Source organism: Myotis lucifugus, unplaced genomic scaffold (assembly GCF_000147115.1).
Source record: "Myotis lucifugus unplaced genomic scaffold, Myoluc2.0 scaffold_2032, whole genome shotgun sequence".
Taxonomy (NCBI): domain Eukaryota; kingdom Metazoa; phylum Chordata; class Mammalia; order Chiroptera; family Vespertilionidae; genus Myotis; species Myotis lucifugus.
In genome coordinates this window covers 4,465-26,073 of record NW_005873080.1, presented here as the reverse complement: position 1 = coordinate 26,073, position 21,609 = coordinate 4,465, and the positions used below count along the sequence as shown (strand labels likewise).

General features: G+C 57.5%; 1 long non-coding RNA gene and 5 other non-coding genes across 6 annotated transcripts; 5 read left to right on the top strand and 1 right to left on the bottom strand.

The window, feature by feature from the left end:
- Positions 1 to 375: 375 nt before the first annotated feature.
- LOC106695662 lies at positions 376 to 1,283 on the bottom strand. Its single transcript, XR_002827629.1, has 2 exons — positions 1,097 to 1,283; positions 376 to 767 (listed from the first exon to the last, which is right to left on the bottom strand). It is a non-coding gene; the product is annotated as an uncharacterized LOC106695662 (long non-coding RNA).
- Positions 1,284 to 7,673: 6,390 nt separating this feature from the next.
- LOC111824535 lies at positions 7,674 to 7,792 on the top strand. Its single transcript, XR_002827631.1, has one exon. It is a non-coding gene; the product is annotated as a 5S ribosomal RNA (ribosomal RNA).
- A 3,187-nt stretch (positions 7,793 to 10,979) lies between these two features.
- Positions 10,980 to 11,098, top strand: LOC111824539. Its single transcript, XR_002827635.1, has one exon. It is a non-coding gene; the product is annotated as a 5S ribosomal RNA (ribosomal RNA).
- A 3,178-nt stretch (positions 11,099 to 14,276) lies between these two features.
- LOC111824538 lies at positions 14,277 to 14,395 on the top strand. Its single transcript, XR_002827634.1, has one exon. It is a non-coding gene; the product is annotated as a 5S ribosomal RNA (ribosomal RNA).
- A 3,165-nt stretch (positions 14,396 to 17,560) lies between these two features.
- On the top strand, positions 17,561 to 17,679 carry LOC111824537. The gene has a single exon (XR_002827633.1). It is a non-coding gene; the product is annotated as a 5S ribosomal RNA (ribosomal RNA).
- Positions 17,680 to 20,837: 3,158 nt separating this feature from the next.
- LOC111824536 lies at positions 20,838 to 20,956 on the top strand. The gene has a single exon (XR_002827632.1). It is a non-coding gene; the product is annotated as a 5S ribosomal RNA (ribosomal RNA).
- The last annotated feature ends 653 nt before the right edge of the window (positions 20,957 to 21,609 follow it).

Sequence of the window (21,609 nt, the reverse complement as noted above, 5' to 3'; positions counted from 1 at the left end):
ACTACTTATCAATGAATGCTTCAACTTTATCAAGCTTCAACTTTTTAAAAGGGTGTTTTAACACAAACTATTTGACAGTTTGTTAAGAGGAGGAGTTTGGGTTTAACTAACTTTCCTATAATAGATTTCATGTCCTCTATGTCGCGTCTATGTTTTTGATCAAATACTGGCTAGATTATTCCACCAAATGGTCATGCCCATGGATCTGCCTGTAGACTTCATCATTTGTCATATATTTGTTTAATCTGATAAGACTTCTCAAACTGCAAAATAAGGTACAAGTTTCAGTTCAGCCACTGAGAAAAAGAAGTTTCATTCCAGAAAACTTTTAAGAACCAAAGAAATTCAAGTGTTAAAAAACAGAATTGGACTGAGTACATTTTAAAGATATTGGCTTTATTCGGTGATTCATGGCTCTGGCAGCATCCCATCCAGTCCATAGAAGGGAGCTCCGAAGGCTGTGCCAATGAGAGACTGCTCTGGGCAGAAGGAGGCGGGAACAAGGAAGTCCTCTAGCAGAGCTTGGACGGCTGTGCCCCGGATGCTTTCCTGGGGGATGACAGATGCCCTCACAGCGCTGGCCAGGCTGCTCCTCACTGACTGGCTTACCCTCCCATTTCCGGGAGAGGCTGCAGGTGTGATTGTCTCCTTTTGGTGACATGGGGCTTCCCATAAGTTGCTCCATGTGGGGCCTGTTGTCTTATTTTTAACAACTGGTTTAGCAAGAAGTTCTTTCTGCCTTGTAGCAGAATCACTTTTCTTCTTAACTGGAAAGGGAGACAGGTTACATAATTAGAAACTACTTTCTAAGGGGGGGGGGCGCGGTTAAGGGTGCTTCAGAGTTTGTGTTGCTTTGGCACTTTTCTAGATTTTTTTCCCTTTCCCTGGCTGCTGTTATAAAGTTAATCTCTTTTTCTTTGTAAAAATAAAAATATATATGTGAAAACTAAATGTAAAGTATAGCTCCTTTCTCTGGCTTCGGGTACGTTTGTTGAGCTCTGCATGACTGCACCCCTCATTATGGTCTCAGGGACAACCTGCCTCAGGCGCGGTTTGGCTGGGGGACCCACCCTCCTGTCAGTGCCCAGCTGCTGACCTTGGGCTTGTACCTGCACCTCCTTGGGATCGGCTCGCCACCTGAACGGGGTGGTGTGTCGTGTTCCCTGTTGCTCTCCCAGCCTGTGACACTGTGTTCTTGGTACGGAACCTGGATACACTAGGACAGTGGTCGGCAAACTCATTAGTCAACAGAGCCAAATATCAACACGATTGAAATTCCTTTTGAGAGCCAAATTTTTTAAACTTAAACTATATAGGTAGGTACATTGTTATTAACTTAATTAGGGTACTCCTAAGGCTTAGGAAGAGCCACACTCAAGGGGCCAAAGAGCTGCATGTGGCTCGCGAGCCTCAGTTTGCCGACCATGGCACTAGGAGATGATCTACCACTCAGAAATGTAGATGCAGCCCTCCATGGCACCCCCACGGAACCCTTGGCTTTGAACAGGCAAATGTTGTGGGGACCCCCTTTCCCCCACTGGTGCTGGGGGCTGGGGAGCCCAGTGTGCCGTAGTTCACCTCGCACCAAAGAGGGAACTTCTCAGGCAAAATATTCTGCCCAACTCTCAACTGTCCGAGTTCTGCGCCTCCAACCAGCGTGGATGCGGCCTCCCCCTGAGCCTAGGAGTCTGCCCGCTGGCTCTGAGGGCCTGGTGCTGGCTGCCCTGTCAGAGCTGAGTGCCCGCCATGGGTGTGTGTGTGGGGGGGGGGGGGGGGGCAGGCATGGGCTCTGCCCTCAGGAAGCTCCCCTGGCACCTGCCCCCCGGAGCTGTGCCTTTGTGTTAAGAACGGGAGCTCCTCGAGCCCCTCCAGGCCTCATGCACCCTGGGGCCCTGACGTGTCTCCCGCACAGTGGCTGGTGCATTGCTGGAAACTGGTCCACCCTTGCTGCTTGACACAGTCGCTGCAGGGAAGAAACAGCTGCACAGCTTATGTTTCAAGGGACCTGGCATATATGGCATATGTTTGCTCCCCCCCCCCTCTTAGCGCTATGTGTTTTAAACAGGACCACCTCCCTAAGAAAGGTTGTTTCCCCAGGTGAGGATTTTTCAATAAATTTTGGACTTGTTGGGCCCACATCCCCAGGGGTCTGCCCACCAGGGAAAGCACCAAAGCCTATACCCCTGGAGACTCACCGACACAGGGCAGTCCCAGGGAAGGCAAGCAGCAAGGCTGGGAGGACATAACCTTTACTGGGTAGGATAATCTCCTTCAGTCACTTCCTTGTAGCTTATCAATAGAGCAGTGACCTTGGAATAGCCCTTATAATGGAACACAGAGATTAACCTAGACAGGATTAAACTTAACAGAACTAGATTAACAAATGCCCTAACCTTTGGAATAGAATGGATAGGATTAAAATCAACTGGTATAAATACAGATGTAACAAGACAATAAAAACAGAGAACCTGGCTAGAGAACCTCGCTATGCTGATCAACTGAACACTGTCTCCATGTCATTCCTTCTTTGCCAACTCCGTCCACACCTTTGGGAACCCCTGGACCTGCTGGGGCTGGACCCCAACAGTGCAGAACAGATGCTATGACGTCCGTGTGCTGCCTGCTCCTGGGGCGCCCGCAGGTGCCTGCCCTGAGGTGCCCCCTGTAGGTGCCCGCCTTCAGGTGCCCGCTGGCTGCTGCGTGTCACCTGAGCAGAACTGAAGAGCTCTGGGCTGTCTGGACTCTCTCTGGCCTCAGAGCTCACGAGTCTCCTACCCACTCCCGCCATTAGAAAGCGGGGGTTGCCCTGGGGCAGCCGCCACACTCAGCATACAGGCGAGAGGACAAAGATGGGACAGGTCTGGCCACTCGTGCGTCTGTGAGACCCGCGGTGGTGGCGGTGGTGGCCCGGCCCCTGCAGTCCTCCCGCGAGTGGCATTGCTGTTGGTCGTTTCCAGGGGCCTCTGCGGAAACCTACCCACCTCACTGTGCGTCAGAGAGCAATGTGGGCTTTTGGCCGGTTGCCAAGAATGTCTGTCCCCGAGGAAGTGACTCCAGCGCGGGCCCTCGGGTCCCTGGGCCACAGGAGTGGGTGCTGGGCCAGCCATCGCCTGTCCCCTGGACCGCGGGCCTCTGGGCCCCGTGGAAGTTGGAGTCAGGAATTAGCACATGTGAGAGCCAGTTTCTATGAACCCTGAGGGGGAGGCATCGTGCTGCCCGTCGCTCTGCACAGACCCGTCTCTGGGGGAGGCGTGGCAGGGACCACAGGCACCGGCGGTGCTGGCTCCTCGCCAAGGGCACAGCCAGCCCCGCAGGAAACGCCCTGGGGCTGAGCTGCTGTTAGAAACTGGCTACTAAGTCAGTTTCCTGGTTACAAGACCTGGTCTTTTTTAATTGCTGTAACAAGCGACGCCCTTTCAAGCCTAGACTGATTCAGTAGCTGCTGCCACGGTTCTTGTGGGTCCGAGTGTTGTATTGTGGACCCTCTCCCCGTCTCCCACAATCCACTCCCCTCCCCCCGGGCCCCGCGCTGCTGGAAGCCTCTGCCGCTGGCACCAGCTCTCAAAGGCGGAGGCGGCGGGAGCCTTTGGCTGCTGCTTCTGCCTCCTGCTCGGGGCGCTCGGGCATCTCAGCGCAATAAACTCAGCGCAATAACCTCAGCGCCATGAACTGAGGCCCAGCCGCCGCCTCCGCGGACACTGCGCAGCCACTTCCCGCTCCAGGACACACCGCGTGCAGCCCCAGCCTGGCGTTGGGCTCGGCCCAGCGCGCGGTCCTCCCCTCCACCCTCTCCCGGGCCGCAGGGATCTGACCGTGGATTTTATCCAAACTTTGCTTCATCCCGAGTCACTGTCCGGACCTGCCGGGCACTTTGAAATCAGGTCCCCGTTATGGGTGCGGAGGGCCCGGGGTTGAAGGACGGGTCTCGGGAGAAGGCGCCCTGGGCAGCTCAGCGCCCGCGAGGCAGGCGGGTGCCCGGAGGGGAGGTGTCTCCTCAGACACCAGAGGACGGACTCTCTCTGCTCAGAAGCGAGGCTCAGACAGACGAGGGCAGCGCTCTCTGCTCTGGTCGGTACATTATAATTTCGCCATCTGCACAATGAGGTTTGTGTCTGTTTCCAACAAGATAAGGCCTGTGAGGGTGAGAAGTAGCTGGTGGTTTAGGCTGTGATAGCCGTTCCCTGGTGGTCTGACTAGGACCTGAGCGGAGACCTTCTCATTTTCTTTCTGTAAAGGCCCCAGTGGACGGTGAGAGCCGCCCAGGCCGCAGTCGGCGGAGTGGCTGCTCCTGCTGTGGGGCCGGCAGCTGATTCCCACCCGGAGGAAGCGTCGCTTTGCCACCTGTCACCACACCGAGCCCTCCAGCCCCCCACCCCCACCCCAGGGTCCCTTCCTGGTGTGAGTTTACATAAGTAAAGACCTGAAGGTAGAAACCACACACTAAAATATAATAATAAAATATAATATAATTCGGTAGAAAGTTATTGCTTAGGTAACTAAAAGGTAAAAATGTTACTCAAAGGCAGTGATTTCCAACCGGTGTGCCGCGGGAATTTTAAAACTATTTAGTCCGGGCACCGACCTCTTTTCCCTTAGATGTCAAATGAAAAATGCCAACAGCCAGCACAATAGCCATCTGTGGGAATGAATAAAAATACACCTGTGTTTTGGTCAAATTGGCAAAAAATACATGTTTTGGTGCAACAGGGTTTTAGTCATTAGTGTTCTGTGCGCCATGCGATGGGTCCAAAAGCAAGAACCAGCTGCCCCCGAGGGTGAGCAGAGCAGGGCGGGGCTGGGATTATTAAGTGTCATTTAGAGGAGGGAGTGGGGCACTGAAGCAGGGGCTTCCAGACGCGCCAGCCACCCCTGCGGCTCCCTTCACCCTTCTGGTTTCAGGCGGTGCAGCGCCAGGCAGAGCCACGGGGCTGGCAGAGCCCCAGCCACAGCAGGATGAAGCGGAGGAGAGGGGCTTGGACCCGAGCTCAGCAACCTCATCAGTAGCACATTTCCCTCCACGCTGGCTTCAGCCGGCCGGTCCTACAGCCTGTCCTGGCTCTGGAGGAACCCAAGAGTCCCTGGAATCATTTCGTTTCTGTGGATGCAGGGAAGAGAGAACAAAAGGTGGGCTCCCCTTTCTGTCACTCTCTCCTAGCCGCCCTCCCCACAAACAGCCCAGGGAAGAGAGAGAGCAGGGCTTTCCCCACAGGCTGTTCCTGCATCCTCCCCTGGACCGTCCTGTAACCATCACAGCCCCAAACTCCTCTCATTTTATCTGACATCATTTTTCAGTTTCAACACAGGCTAGATATATAGAGTATTTATACAATGGATACTTCCTGGCCATAAAAAAGGAGGAAATCTTACCTTTTGAGAAAGCACGGATGGATGGACCTGGAGAGTATTATGCTAAGTGAAATAAGCCAATCAGGGAGAGACAAATACCATATGATTTCACTTACATGTATAATCTAATGAACAAAATATATACAGACTCATAGATCCGAAACAGACTGACAGCTGTCAACGGGAGGGGTGTTGTGTGGGGCTGGATGAAAAAGGTGAAGGGATTCACCAAAAAGAAAAAAAACGCATCGACACAGAGAACAGTATGGCGATTACAAGAGGGAAAGGGGTGGGGGAGGGAGTGGAAGGCGGAAGGGAAGGAGACTTGACTTTGGACCCAGGCACAGATGATGTGTTATAGAAAAGTACATATGAAACCAAATAAATTCAGTACAATTTTTCTAAAAAGCGTGTCATAGTGAATAAGTGAATTAACTGGAGGACACTTCCATTGAGACACTTGGAAAGGGAGACTGAGATGATGCCATTCAGAGTGTCCCACAGACAACGTAAGCCTTTCCAATGCTGGGGACACAGCCCGACAGTGTGAAGTGCAGATCGACACACAGGATGGGTCTGGAGGACAGAGGGGCTGTTTGCCATCAAATAGATAAGTGAGTTTGATGTTTGTGATGGGAAAATGTAATTTGACCACTTGTGGGTTTACAGGATTATAATGGTCCTTGCAGTGTTTTGAAAGAACATTACATATACCTTGTGATCCATGTTCTTCCATCCTGCTTTCTCACAAGTCTCAGATTTTCTATAAAGGTTTTTATTATTATGAACAGGTTGTATTTTCATACTCTTCTAGTTTTTATTTTTCCTGCTTCTCTTTTTCTTCTACTAATCCCATTGAACTCAAATCTGATCCTTGTCTAAGTGTGCTAACAGAACCCTCACTGCTCCTGATGTCTCATTCCTGTAGTAAGTATTTATGAAGAGAGGGAGCTGTGATTGCGGAGAGGCCTCTGGGAGAGCAGTCAGCTCTTGGCTTTGCTGAATTGCTTGTAACACTACTCAAAAGTCAGAACATCTGGGCCTAATTTTCTCTTCCCTAATATACCGAAATTAGACTATATAATTCCTATGAAGCCTGAAGGGAGACGAGAGCCACTGTCTGCCTGTGTGAAACAGTTTTGTTGTAAGCTTTTCCAAAGACACAGCCCAAGGACATCTGGAGACCAGTGGAGAACATCCTGCTCTCTCCCAGGTCTCCAGTCAAGTGAGGTGATAGGGGCCTGTCTCGGGAATGTGGTGCCTGGTGACCAGAGTTCTAGCTTCTGTATTGTCCTGTCACTGAGGAAGTGACATCAAGTTTGCAAGGTTCCATTACCTGTATGTGTTCCTTTAAGCACACTTGCCCGGAAAGCCCTCTGGGCTTTTGACTGACACCCCCAGAAATACTCCAAGTTCCCCAACTCAGCTTTCTCCCACAGCTCCCCGTTCTTGCCACCAGGGGCCTAGCATTCAGGAGAGCCCAGTGAGACCTGTGTTGTCTGATCGGTTTAGTGTCCTGGCAAAGCCACTGTGTCCTCCTGGGCCTTCCCAGGGACCCTGCCGACACACGAGGGATGGTACAGGAAACAATCTTCTAGAGACCTGGACCGGTGTATATGACATCAAACCTGCCCCACCTGTGCACAGGCAGTGTGACCTGCGCCGGATGCAAAAACTCCGAGAGGGCCAGATCCCTAGACGGGGTGGGATGTGGCCTGGACTGCCACTCCCAACAGGCCTGGGCTTCAGCACTGTGATACTGGTAGAGTCACACCGCCCTGGGCCACCTCGCTAGGTCTCCACCTGTAAGAGGGAGAAATGGAGGAAACGAAGGGGTGACCACCCAGGCCATATCCCCTCCTAGGGTCTCCCAGGACACGGCGCATCAGACCTGGGGCTGGCTGTGGGCCTACATGGTGGGCGGCCTCCACCTCCCCTCCCCCTGGACCCTGCCTAGGCACATGCATATTTTTGGTCCCAGCTACGTGTTTAGCCATTGGATTCTCCCCAACAAAATGCTGCCATGGGGATGTGAAGTGGAATCCCTAGCGGAGCCCAGTTGGGGAGGGCGCCCCCTTCCGGGCTCCCCGGGACATCGCACACCGCCCCGGGGAGCCGCTCTCCCGCGTCTCGCATCTCCTGGAAGCTCAGAAGGTGGATGAGAGGCAGCTGGTGGCTCAGCAGGGACAGATCTAGTCCCGGCTAGAGGGCGGGCGGGGCAGAGGGTGCGGGGAGCTGAGCACCAGGTCAGCCAGGGGGCCCAGGGCTCAGCGGGCCTGGAGGCCCGGCGCCGCGGGCTCTTGAGGCTCCCGGAGGCCGGCTCCAGCGTCTACGGCCATACCACCCTGAACGCGCCCGATCTCGTCTGATCTCGGAAGCTAAGCAGGGTCGGGCCTGGTTAGTACTTGGATGGGAGACCGCCTGGGAATACCGGGTGCTGTAGGCTTTTGATTGCCATTTTTTGAGCCCGCCCCATCCGCCCTTTGGCGGGGTGTGGGGGGAACCTCCCACCGCCCCCGCGGGGCTACTCTCAGAACTGAACCCCCACCTCCCCTCGCCCAGCCTCGTCCGCCGTCAAAAATTAGGAAATGCCGTCTCGCGCCTCACAGACAGCAGCCCTGCGTTGCAGGGGCGTGTCTCTTCCATTCCATTCCCCCGCACCCGTGCAAGCCCCAAGCGCTCTGTGCTCTGCGGGGGCAACAGGGGACCCACGACCGGGGGAACCCATCGAACCCCCGGTGCTGCGGAGGGAGGTAGCTCCCCAAACTGCTAAGGGAACCCCGCGGTCCCCACCAAAGGCCCAGGCCGCCGCCCTCGCTTTGTGCCATCCCTCGGGGGGCTTCGTCATACCCGGTGGCGGCGGACACCCCCTTCCGCATTTCAGGCAATCGCACCCCCAAAGGAAGGCGCCCTCCTGCATCTTTTCGAAGCGCAGGAGATGGGCTGGGCGGGCCAGAGACAGCTGATGGCTCTGCAAGAAGAGATCTGGTCCGGGCTGGGGCGGCTGGTGTGCGGAGAGGGGTGGCGGAGCACCAGGTCGGGGAGGGGGGGTGCGGGGACAGGGCTTTTTTATGTTTGTATTTTCCTTGTCCAAGCTCCGCCCCGTGGCCAAGGCAGGGCCCTGAGGTCCACTGGGACGCCCGCCCCCTTCCTGCCACTCTGCAACACTCCACCTCCCCACCCCCAAACACCCACCCTGAGCCCAGGAGAGCGGCTCGGCCACCCCCTCCTCGCCTTGGCGGTGTTGAGGGTTTGGTGGGGGGACCCCTGGGCCTACTCTAGGATCCCCCACCCCCGGCCACCACGACCTCCACCCCCCAATCAGGGAAAGGGGTCTCCCGCCTGACAGAGGGCACCCCGGGATGGGAGGGATGTGTCTGTGACGCTAGTGGAAGAGGCTCCAGCGGCTTGGCTCAGTGGACAGAGCGCAGGCCTGTGGATGGAAGGGTCTCCGGTTCCACTGGGGTCAAGGGCACTTACCTCCCTTGCAGGCTGGAACCCTGCCCCCTCGGGGGCGCCTGCCAGAGGCAACCAATCCAGGTGTCTCCCTCACATCCATGTTTCTCTCTGCCTCTCCCGGTTTTTTCCAGTCTCCCTAAAAGTCAAGGGAGAGATATCCTGGCCGAGGATTATGAGAAATAAATAGATAGATAAATAAATAAATAAATAAATAAATAAATAAATAAATAAATAAATAAATAGATAGATAAGTAAATAAATAAATAAATAAATAAATAAATAAATAAATACAGGTGGAACTGCTGAACACTCTCGGGGGAATCTGATATCTGGCTCTCCTTGGTCATCTTCATCCCGTGGGGACAGCGCCCTCTGTACCCACCCTCAACTCTAGGCCCACTCTGACTGCCGGTGGTCTGGTCTCTAGCCCCCGGACAAGGATTGGAAGAAGTTGTACTAGTCCAACTGAGTCTCCATGACCACCTGGGTGGAGCTCTGATAAGACAACGCCTGGTGTCTGGGCCATTGGAAAATTGCCTGGGTCTCACCACAGTAGGAAAACCCACCATAAAGTCATTTTCCCTGATCAGGTGCACAGGGTTGTCTGAATAGACTTCTAGCCATGAAGGAATAAAATGAGCCCTCAACCCCTAGGATTTCCAGAGGGTACGGAAGCTTGGTCCCCAGCACTCACTTCCTCTTGTGCCCCCCATGACCTGAGGTAGGCACTTGAGAGACCCAGCAAACCACCCCTCCTGCAGTTTCTTTCGCTCCAGCACACACACACACACACACACACACACACACACACAGGCACGCACACACAGTGGCAAGGACTGATACGATGCCCTCAAGTGCTCCCGGTTGTGGCCTCCCTGGGATTGGCCAACGCTAGGCAGTCCTAAGTTACCTGAGGCTACACACTGCTCAAGGACAGCAGGCGTCAGAAGGGAGACCAGAGCCACTGTCTGCCTGTGTGAAACAGTTTTGTTGTAAGCTTTTCCAAAGACACAGCCCAAGGACATCTGGAGACCAGTGGAGAACATCCTGTTCTCTCCCAGGTCTCCAGTCAAGTGAGGTGATAGGGGCCTGTCTCGGGAATGTGGTGCCTGGTGACCAGAGTTCTAGCTTCTGTATTGTCCTGTCACTGAGGAAGTGACATCAAGTTTGCAAGGTTCCATTACCTGTATGTGTTCCTTTAAGCACACTTGCCCGGAAAGCCCTCTGGGCTTTTGACTGACACCCCCAGAAATACTCCAAGTTCCCCAACTCAGCTTTCTCCCACAGCTCCCCGTTCTTGCCACCAGGGGCCTAGCATTCAGGAGAGCCCAGTGAGACCTGTGTTGTCTGATCGGTTTAGTGTCCTGGCAAAGCCACTGTGTCCTCCTGGGCCTTCCCAGGGACCCTGCCGACACACGAGGGATGGTACAGGAAACAATCTTCTAGAGACCTGGACCGGTGTATATGACATCAAACCTGCCCCACCTGTGCACAGGCAGTGTGACCTGCGCCGGATGCAAAAACTCCGAGAGGGCCAGATCCCTAGACGGGGTGGGATGTGGCCTGGACTGCCACTCCCAACAGGCCTGGGCTTCAGCACTGTGATACTGGTAGAGTCACACCGCCCTGGGCCACCTCGCTAGGTCTCCACCTGTAAGAGGGAGAAATGGAGGAAACGAAGGGGTGACCACCCAGGCCATATCCCCTCCTAGGGTCTCCCAGGACACGGCGCATCAGACCTGGGGCTGGCTGTGGGCCTACATGGTGGGCGGCCTCCACCTCCCCTCCCCCTGGACCCTGCCTAGGCACATGCATATTTTTGGTCCCAGCTACGTGTTTAGCCATTGGATTCTCCCCAACAAAATGCTGCCATGGGGATGTGAAGTGGAATCCCTAGCGGAGCCCAGTTGGGGAGGGCGCCCCTTCCGGGCTCCCCGGGACATCGCACACCGCCCCCGGGAGCCGCTCTCCCGCGTCTCGCATCTCCTGGAAGCTCAGAAGGTGGATGAGAGGCAGCTGGTGGCTCAGCAGGGACAGATCTAGTCCCGGCTAGAGGGCGGGCGGGGCAGAGGGTGCGGGGAGCTGAGCACCAGGTCAGCCAGGGGGCCCAGGGCTCAGCGGGCCTGGAGGCCCGGCGCCGTGGGCTCTTGAGGCTCCCGGAGGCCGGCTCGAGCGTCTACGGCCATACCACCCTGAACGCGCCCGATCTCGTCTGATCTCGGAAGCTAAGCAGGGTCGGGCCTGGTTAGTACTTGGATGGGAGACCGCCTGGGAATACCGGGTGCTGTAGGCTTTTGATTGCCATTTTTTGAGCCCGCCCCATCCGCCCTTTGGCGGTGTGGGGGGAACCTCCCACCGCCCCCGCGGGGCTACTCTCACAACTGAACCCCCACCTCCCCTCGCCCAGCCTCGTCCGCCGTCAAAAATTAGGAAATGCCGTCTCGCGCCTCACAGACAGCAGCCCTGCGTTGCAGGGGCGTGTCTCTTCCATTCCCCCGCACCCGTGCAAGCCCCAAGCGCTCTGTGCTCTGCGGGGGCAACAGGGGACCCACGACCGGGGGAACCCATCGAACCCCCGGTGCTGCGGAGGGAGGTAGCTCCCCAAACTGCTAAGGGAACCCCGCGGTCCCCACCAAAGGCCCAGGCCGCCCGCCCCTCGCTTTGTGCCATCCCTCGGGGGGCTTCGTCATACCCGGTGGCGGCGGACACCCCCTTCCGCATTTCAGGCAATCGCACCCCCAAAGGAAGGCGCCCTCCTGCATCTTTTCGAAGCGCAGGAGATGGGCTGGGCGGGCCAGAGACAGCTGATGGCTCTGCAAGAAGAGATCTGGTCCGGGCTGGGGCGGCTGGTGTGCGGAGAGGGGTGGCGGAGCACCAGGTCGGGGAGGGGGGGTGCGGGGACAGGGCTTTTTTATGTTTGTATTTTCCTTGTCCAAGCTCCGCCCCGTGGCCAAGGCAGGGCCCTGAGGTCCACTGGGACGCCCGCCCCCTTCCTGCCACTCTGCAACACTCCACCTCCCCACCCCCAAACACCCACCCTGAGCCCAGGAGAGCGGCTCGGCCACCCCCTCCTCGCCTTGGCGGTGTTGAGGGTTTGGTGGGGGGACCCCTGGGCCTACTCTAGGATCCCCCACCCCCGGCCACCACGACCTCCACCCCCCAATCAGGGAAAGGGGTCTCCCGCCTGACAGAGGGCACCCCGGGATGGGAGGGATGTGTCTGTGACGCTAGTGGAAGAGGCTCCAGCGGGCTTGGCTCAGTGGACAGAGCGCAGGCCTGTGGATGGAAGGGTCTCCGGTTCCACTGGGGTCAAGGGCACTTACCTCCCTTGCAGGCTGGAACCCTGCCCCCTCGGGGGCGCCTGCCAGAGGCAACCAATCCAGGTGTCTCCCTCACATCCATGTTTCTCTCTGCCTCTCCCGGTTTTTTCCAGTCTCCCTAAAAGTCAAGGGAGAGATATCCTGGCCGAGGATTATGAGAAATAAATAGATAGATAAATAAATAAATAAATAAATAAATAAATAAATAGATAGATAGATAAGTAGATAGATAAGTAAATAAATAAATAAATAAATAAATAAATAAATACAGGTGGAACTGCTGAACACTCTCGGGGGAATCTGATATCTGGCTCTCCTTGGTCATCTTCATCCCGTGGGGACAGCGCCCTCTGTACCCACCCTCAACTCTAGGCCCACTCTGACTGCCGGTGGTCTGGTCTCTAGCCCCCGGACAAGGATTGGAAGAAGTTGTACTAGTCCAACTGAGTCTCCATGACCACCTGGGTGGAGCTCTGATAAGGCAACGCCTGGTGTCTGGGCCATTGGAAAATTGCCTGGGTCTCACCACAGTAGGAAAACCCACCATAAAGTCATTTTCCCTGATCAGGTGCACAGGGTTGTCTGAATAGACTTCTAGCCATGAAGGAATAAAATGAGCCCTCAACCCCTAGGATTTCCAGAGGGTACGGAAGCTTGGTCCCCAGCACTCACTTCCTCTTGTGCCCCCCATGACCTGAGGTAGGCACTTGAGAGACCCAGCAAACCACCCCTCCTGCAGTGTCTTTCGCTCCAGCACACACACACACACACACACACACACACACACAGGCACGCACACACAGTGGCAAGGACTGATACGATGCCCTCAAGTGCTCCCCGTTGTGGCCTCCCTGGGATTGGCCAACGCTAGGCAGTCCTAAGTTACCTGAGGCTACACACTGCTCAAGGACAGCAGGCGTCAGAAGGGAGACCAGAGCCACTGTCTGCCTGTGTGAAACAGTTTTGTTGTAAGCTTTTCCAAAGACACAGCCCAAGGACATCTGGAGACCAGTGGAGAACATCCTGTTCTCTCCCAGGTCTCCAGTCAAGTGAGGTGATAGGGGCCTGTCTCGGGAATGTGGTGCCTGGTGACCAGAGTTCTAGCTTCTGTATTGTCCTGTCACTGAGGAAGTGACATCAAGTTTGCAAGGTTCCATTACCTGTATGTGTTCCTTTAAGCACACTTGCCCGGAAAGCCCTCTGGGCTTTTGACTGACACCCCCAGAAATACTCCAAGTTCCCCAACTCAGCTTTCTCCCACAGCTCCCCGTTCTTGCCACCAGGGGCCTAGCATTCAGGAGAGCCCAGTGAGACCTGTGTTGTCTGATCGGTTTAGTGTCCTGGCAAAGCCACTGTGTCCTCCTGGGCCTTCCCAGGGACCCTGCCGACACACGAGGGATGGTACAGGAAACAATCTTCTAGAGACCTGGACGGGTGTATATGACATCAAACCTGCCCCACCTGTGCACAGGCAGTGTGACCTGCGCCGGATGCAAAAACTCCGAGAGGGCCAGATCCCTAGACGGGGTGGGATGTGGCCTGGACTGCCACTCCCAACAGGCCTGGGCTTCAGCACTGTGATACTGGTAGAGTCACACCGCCCTGGGCCACCTCGCTAGGTCTCCACCTGTAAGAGGGAGAAATGGAGGAAACGAAGGGGTGACCACCCAGGCCATATCCCCTCCTAGGGTCTCCCAGGACACGGCGCATCAGACCTGGGGCTGGCTGTGGGCCTACATGGTGGGCGGCCTCCACCTCCCCTCCCCCTGGACCCTGCCTAGGCACATGCATATTTTTGGTCCCAGCTACGTGTTTAGCCATTGGATTCTCCCCAACAAAATGCTGCCATGGGGATGTGAAGTGGAATCCCTAGCGGAGCCCAGTTGGGGAGGGCGCCCCCTTCCGGGCTCCCCGGGACATCGCACACCGCCCCCGGGAGCCGCTCTCCCGCGTCTCGCATCTCCTGGAAGCTCAGAAGGTGGATGAGAGGCAGCTGGTGGCTCAGCAGGGACAGATCTAGTCCCGGCTAGAGGGCGGGCGGGGCAGAGGGTGCGGGGAGCTGAGCACCAGGTCAGCCAGGGGGCCCAGGGCTCAGCGGGCCTGGAGGCCCGGCGCCGCGGGCTCTTGAGGCTCCCGGAGGCCGGCTCCAGCGTCTACGGCCATACCACCCTGAACGCGCCCGATCTCGTCTGATCTCGGAAGCTAAGCAGGGTCGGGCCTGGTTAGTACTTGGATGGGAGACCGCCTGGGAATACCGGGTGCTGTAGGCTTTTGATTGCCATTTTTTGAGCCCGCCCCATCCGCCCTTTGGCGGGGTGTGGGGGGAACCTCCCACCGCCCCCGCGGGGCTACTCTCACAACTGAACCCCCACCTCCCCTCGCCCAGCCTCGTCCGCCGTCAAAAATTAGGAAATGCCGTCTCGCGCCTCACAGACAGCAGCCCTGCGTTGCAGGGGCGTGTCTCTTCCATTCCCCCGCACCCGTGCAAGCCCCAAGCGCTCTGTGCTCTGCGGGGGCAACAGGGGACCCACGACCGGGGGAACCCATCGAACCCCCGGTGCTGCGGAGGGAGGTAGCTCCCCAAACTGCTAAGGGAACCCCGCGGTCCCCACCAAAGGCCCAGGCCGCCCGCCCCTCGCTTTGTGCCATCCCTCGGGGGGCTTCGTCATACCCGGTGGCGGCGGACACCCCCTTCCGCATTTCAGGCAATCGCACCCCCAAAGGAAGGCGCCCTCCTGCATCTTTTCGAAGCGCAGGAGATGGGCTGGGCGGGCCAGAGACAGCTGATGGCTCTGCAAGAAGAGATCTGGTCCGGGCTGGGGCGGCTGGTGTGCGGAGAGGGGTGGCGGAGCACCAGGTCGGGGAGGGGGGGTGCGGGGACAGGGCTTTTTTATGTTTGTATTTTCCTTGTCCAAGCTCCGCCCCGTGGCCAAGGCAGGGCCCTGAGGTCCACTGGGACGCCCGCCCCCTTCCTGCCACTCTGCAACACTCCACCTCCCCACCCCCAAACACCCACCCTGAGCCCAGGAGAGCGGCTCGGCCACCCCCTCCTCGCCTTGGCGGTGTTGAGGGTTTGGTGGGGGGACCCCTGGGCCTACTCTAGGATCCCCCACCCCCGGCCACCTCGACCTCCACCCCCCAATCAGGGAAAGGGGTCTCCCGCCTGACAGAGGGCACCCCGGGATGGGAGGGATGTGTCTGTGACGCTAGTGGAAGAGGCTCCAGCGGGCTTGGCTCAGTGGACAGAGCGCAGGCCTGTGGATGGAAGGGTCTCCGGTTCCACTGGGGTCAAGGGCACTTACCTCCCTTGCAGGCTGGAACCCTGCCCCCTCGGGGGCGCCTGCCAGAGGCAACCAATCCAGGTGTCTCCCTCACATCCATGTTTCTCTCTGCCTCTCCCGGTTTTTTCCAGTCTCCCTAAAAGTCAAGGGAGAGATATCCTGGCCGAGGATTATGAGAAATAAATAGATAAATAAATAAATAAATAAATAAATAAATAAATAAATAAATACAGGTGGAACTGCTGAACAAATAAATAAATAAATAAATAAATAAATACAGGTGGAACTGCTGAACACTCTCGGGGGAATCTGATATCTGGCTCTCCTTGGTCATCTTCATCCCGTGGGGACAGCGCCCTCTGTACCCACCCTCAACTCTAGGCCCACTCTGACTGCCGGTGGTCTGGTCTCTAGCCCCCGGACAAGGATTGGAAGAAGTTGTACTAGTCCAACTGAGTCTCCATGACCACCTGGGTGGAGCTCTGATAAGGCAACGCCTGGTGTCTGGGCCATTGGAAAATTGCCTGGGTCTCACCACAGTAGGAAAACCCACCATAAAGTCATTTTCCCTGATCAGGTGCACAGGGTTGTCTGAATAGACTTCTAGCCATGAAGGAATAAAATGAGCCCTCAACCCCTAGGATTTCCAGAGGGTACGGAAGCTTGGTCCCCAGCACTCACTTCCTCTTGTGCCCCCCATGACCTGAGGTAGGCACTTGAGAGACCCAGCAAACCACCCCTCCTGCAGTTTCTTTCGCTCCAGCACACACACACACACACACACACACACACACACACAGGCACGCACACACAGTGGCAAGGACTGATACGATGCCCTCAAGTGCTCCCGGTTGTGGCCTTGCCCTCAAGTGCTCCCAGTTGTGGCCTCCCTAGGCTACACACTGCTCAAGGACAGCAGGCGTCAGAAGGGAGACCAGAGCCACTGTCTGCCTGTGTGAAACAGTTTTGTTGTAAGCTTTTCCAAAGACACAGCCCAAGGACATCTGGAGACCAGTGGAGAACATCCTGCTCTCTCCCAGGTCTCCAGTCAAGTGAGGTGATAGGGGCCTGTCTCGGGAATGTGGTGCCTGGTGACCAGAGTTCTAGCTTCTGTATTGTCCTGTCACTGAGGAAGTGACATCAAGTTTGCAAGGTTCCATTACCTGTATGTGTTCCTTTAAGCACACTTGCCCGGAAAGCCCTCTGGGCTTTTGACTGACACCCCCAGAAATACTCCAAGTTCCCCAACTCAGCTTTCTCCCACAGCTCCCCGTTCTTGCCACCAGGGGCCTAGCATTCAGGAGAGCCCAGTGAGACCTGTGTTGTCTGATCGGTTTAGTGTCCTGGCAAAGCCACTGTGTCCTCCTGGGCCTTCCCAGGGACCCTGCCGACACACGAGGGATGGTACAGGAAACAATCTTCTAGAGACCTGGACCGGTGTATATGACATCAAACCTGCCCCACCTGTGCACAGGCAGTGTGACCTGCGCCGGATGCAAAAACTCCGAGAGGGCCAGATCCCTAGACGGGGTGGGATGTGGCCTGGACTGCCACTCCCAACAGGCCTGGGCTTCAGCACTGTGATACTGGTAGAGTCACACCGCCCTGGGCCACCTCGCTAGGTCTCCACCTGTAAGAGGGAGAAATGGAGGAAACGAAGGGGTGACCACCCAGGCCATATCCCCTCCTAGGGTCTCCCAGGACACGGCGCATCAGACCTGGGGCTGGCTGTGGGCCTACATGGTGGGCGGCCTCCACCTCCCCTCCCCCTGGACCCTGCCTAGGCACATGCATATTTTTGGTCCCAGCTACGTGTTTAGCCATTGGATTCTCCCCAACAAAATGCTGCCATGGGGATGTGAAGTGGAATCCCTAGCGGAGCCCAGTTGGGGAGGGCGCCCCCTTCCGGGCTCCCCGGGACATCGCACACCGCCCCGGGGAGCCGCTCTCCCGCGTCTCGCATCTCCTGGAAGCTCAGAAGGTGGATGAGAGGCAGCTGGTGGCTCAGCAGGGACAGATCTAGTCCCGGCTAGAGGGCGGGCGGGGCAGAGGGTGCGGGGAGCTGAGCACCAGGTCAGCCAGGGGGCCCAGGGCTCAGCGGGCCTGGAGGCCCGGCGCCGCGGGCTCTTGAGGCTCCCGGAGGCCGGCTCCAGCGTCTACGGCCATACCACCCTGAACGCGCCCGATCTCGTCTGATCTCGGAAGCTAAGCAGGGTCGGGCCTGGTTAGTACTTGGATGGGAGACCGCCTGGGAATACCGGGTGCTGTAGGCTTTTGATTGCCATTTTTTGAGCCCGCCCCATCCGCCCTTTGGCGGGGTGTGGGGGGAACCTCCCACCGCCCCCGCGGGGCTACTCTCACAACTGAACCCCCACCTCCCCTCGCCCAGCCTCGTCCGCCGTCAAAAATTAGGAAATGCCGTCTCGCGCCTCACAGACAGCAGCCCTGCGTTGCAGGGGCGTGTCTCTTCCATTCCCCCGCACCCGTGCAAGCCCCAAGCGCTCTGTGCTCTGCGGGGGCAACAGGGGACCCACGACCGGGGGAACCCATCGAACCCCCGGTGCTGCGGAGGGAGGTAGCTCCCCAAACTGCTAAGGGAACCCCGCGGTCCCCACCAAAGGCCCAGGCCGCCCGCCCCTCGCTTTGTGCCATCCCTCGGGGGGCTTCGTCCTACCCGGTGGCGGCGGACACCCCCTTCCGCATTTCAGGCAATCGCACCCCCAAAGGAAGGCGCCCTCCTGCATCTTTTCGAAGCTCAGGAGATGGGCTGGGCGGGCCAGAGACAGCTGATGGCTCTGCAAGAAGAGATCTGGTCCGGGCTGGGGCGGCTGGTGTGCGGAGAGGGGTGGCGGAGCACCAGGTCGGGGAGGGGGGGTGCGGGGACAGGGCTTTTTTATGTTTGTATTTTCCTTGTCCAAGCTCCGCCCCGTGGCCAAGGCAGGGCCCTGAGGTCCACTGGGACGCCCGCCCCCTTCCTGCCACTCTGCAACACTCCACCTCCCCACCCCCAAACACCCACCCTGAGCCCAGGAGAGCGGCTCGGCCACCCCCTCCTCGCCTTGGCGGTGTTGAGGGTTTGGTGGGGGGACCCCTGGGCCTACTCTAGGATCCCCCACCCCCGGCCACCACGACCTCCACCCCCCAATCAGGGAAAGGGGTCTCCCGCCTGACAGAGGGCACCCCGGGATGGGAGGGATGTGTCTGTGACGCTAGTGGAAGAGGCTCCAGCGGGCTTGGCTCAGTGGACAGAGCGCAGGCCTGTGGATGGAAGGGTCTCCGGTTCCACTGGGGTCAAGGGCACTTACCTCCCTTGCAGGCTGGAACCCTGCCCCCTCGGGGGCGCCTGCCAGAGGCAACCAATCCAGGTGTCTCCCTCACATCCATGTTTCTCTCTGCCTCTCCCGGTTTTTTCCAGTCTCCCTAAAAGTCAAGGGAGAGATATCCTGGCCGAGGATTATGAGAAATAAATAGATAAATAAATAAATAAATAAATAAATAAATAAATAAATAGATAAAATACAGGTGGAACTGCTGAACACTCTCGGGGGAATCTGATATCTGGCTCTCCTTGCTGAACACTCTCGGGGGAATCTGATATCTGGCTCTCCTTGGTCATCTTCATCCCGTGGGGACAGCGCCCTCTGTACCCACCCTCAACTCTAGGCCCACTCTGACTGCCGGTGGTCTGGTCTCTAGCCCCCGGACAAGGATTGGAAGAAGTTGTACTAGTCCAACTGAGTCTCCATGACCACCTGGGTGGAGCTCTGATAAGGCAACGCCTGGTGTCTGGGCCATTGGAAAATTGCCTGGGTCTCACCACAGTAGGAAAACCCACCATAAAGTCATTTTCCCTGATCAGGTGCACAGGGTTGTCTGAATAGACTTCTAGCCATGAAGGAATAAAATGAGCCCCCAGCACTCACTTCCTCCTGTGCCCCCCATGACCTGAGGTAGGCACTTGAGAGACCCAGCAAACCACCCCTCCTGCAGTTTCTCCCAGCAAACCACCCCTCCTGCAGTTTCTTTCGCTCCAGCACACACACACGCACACACACAGGCACGCACGCACACACGCACACACAGTGGCAAGGACTGATACGATGCCCTCAAGTGCTCCCAGTTGTGGCCTCCCTGGGATTGGCCAACGCTAGGCAGTCCTAAGTTACCTGAGGCTACACACTGCTCAAGGACAGCAGGCGTCAGAAGGGAGACCAGAGCCACTGTCTGCCTGTGTGAAACAGTTTTGTTGTAAGCTTTTCCAAAGACACAGCCCAAGGACATCTGGAGACCAGTGGAGAACATCCTGCTCTCTCCCAGGTCTCCAGTCAAGTGAGGTGATAGGGGCCTGTCTCGGGAATGTGGTGCCTGGTGACCAGAGTTCTAGCTTCTGTATTGTCCTGTCACTGAGGAAGTGACATCAAGTTTGCAAGGTTCCATTACCTGTATGTGTTCCTTTAAGCACACTTGCCCGGAAAGCCCTCTGGGCTTTTGACTGACACCCCCAGAAATACTCCAAGTTCCCCAACTCAGCTTTCTCCCACAGCTCCCCGTTCTTGCCACCAGGGGCCTAGCATTCAGGAGAGCCCAGTGAGACCTGTGTTGTCTGATCGGTTTAGTGTCCTGGCAAAGCCACTGTGTCCTCCTGGGCCTTCCCAGGGACCCTGCCGACACACGAGGGATGGTACAGGAAACAATCTTCTAGAGACCTGGACCGGTGTATATGACATCAAACCTGCCCCACCTGTGCACAGGCAGTGTGACCTGCGCCGGATGCAAAAACTCCGAGAGGGCCAGATCCCTAGACGGGGTGGGATGTGGCCTGGACTGCCACTCCCAACAGGCCTGGGCTTCAGCACTGTGATACTGGTAGAGTCACACCGCCCTGGGCCACCTCGCTAGGTCTCCACCTGTAAGAGGGAGAAATGGAGGAAACGAAGGGGTGACCACCCAGGCCATATCCCCTCCTAGGGTCTCCCAGGACACGGCGCATCAGACCTGGGGCTGGCTGTGGGCCTACATGGTGGGCGGCCTCCACCTCCCCTCCCCCTGGACCCTGCCTAGGCACATGCATATTTTTGGTCCCAGCTACGTGTTTAGCCATTGGATTCTCCCCAACAAAATGCTGCCATGGGGATGTGAAGTGGAATCCCTAGCGGAGCCCAGTTGGGGAGGGCGCCCCCTTCCGGGCTCCCCGGGACATCGCACACCGCCCCGGGGAGCCGCTCTCCCGCGTCTCGCATCTCCTGGAAGCTCAGAAGGTGGATGAGAGGCAGCTGGTGGCTCAGCAGGGACAGATCTAGTCCCGGCTAGAGGGCGGGCGGGGCAGAGGGTGCGGGGAGCTGAGCACCAGGTCAGCCAGGGGGCCCAGGGCTCAGCGGGCCTGGAGGCCCGGCGCCGCGGGCTCTTGAGGCTCCCGGAGGCCGGCTCCAGCGTCTACGGCCATACCACCCTGAACGCGCCCGATCTCGTCTGATCTCGGAAGCTAAGCAGGGTCGGGCCTGGTTAGTACTTGGATGGGAGACCGCCTGGGAATACCGGGTGCTGTAGGCTTTTGATTGCCATTTTTTGAGCCCGCCCCATCCGCCCTTTGGCGGGGTGTGGGGGGAACCTCCCACCGCCCCCGCGGGGCTACTCTCACAACTGAACCCCCACCTCCCCTCGCCCAGCCTCGTCCGCCGTCAAAAATTAGGAAATGCCGTCTCGCGCCTCACAGACAGCAGCCCTGCGTTGCAGGGGCGTGTCTCTTCCATTCCCCCGCACCCGTGCAAGCCCCAAGCGCTCTGTGCTCTGCGGGGGCAACAGGGGACCCACGACCGGGGGAACCCATCGAACCCCCGGTGCTGCGGAGGGAGGTAGCTCCCCAAACTGCTAAGGGAACCCCGCGTCCCCACCAAAGGCCCAGGCCGCCCGCCCCTCGCTTTGTGCCATCCCTCGGGGGCTTCGTCATACCCGGGGCGGCGGACACCCCCTTCCGCATTTCAGGCAATCGCACCCCCAAAGAAGCGCCTCTGCATCTTTCGAAGCGCAGGAGATGGGCTGGCGGCCAGAGACAGCTGATGCTCTGCAAGAGAGATCTGTCCGGGCTGGGCGCTGTGTGCGAGAGGGTGCGAGCACAGTCGGGAGGGGGGTGCGGGACAGGCTTTTTATGTTGATTTCTGCCAGCTCGCCCGTGCAGCAGGCCTGAGTCATGGAGCTCCCTCTGC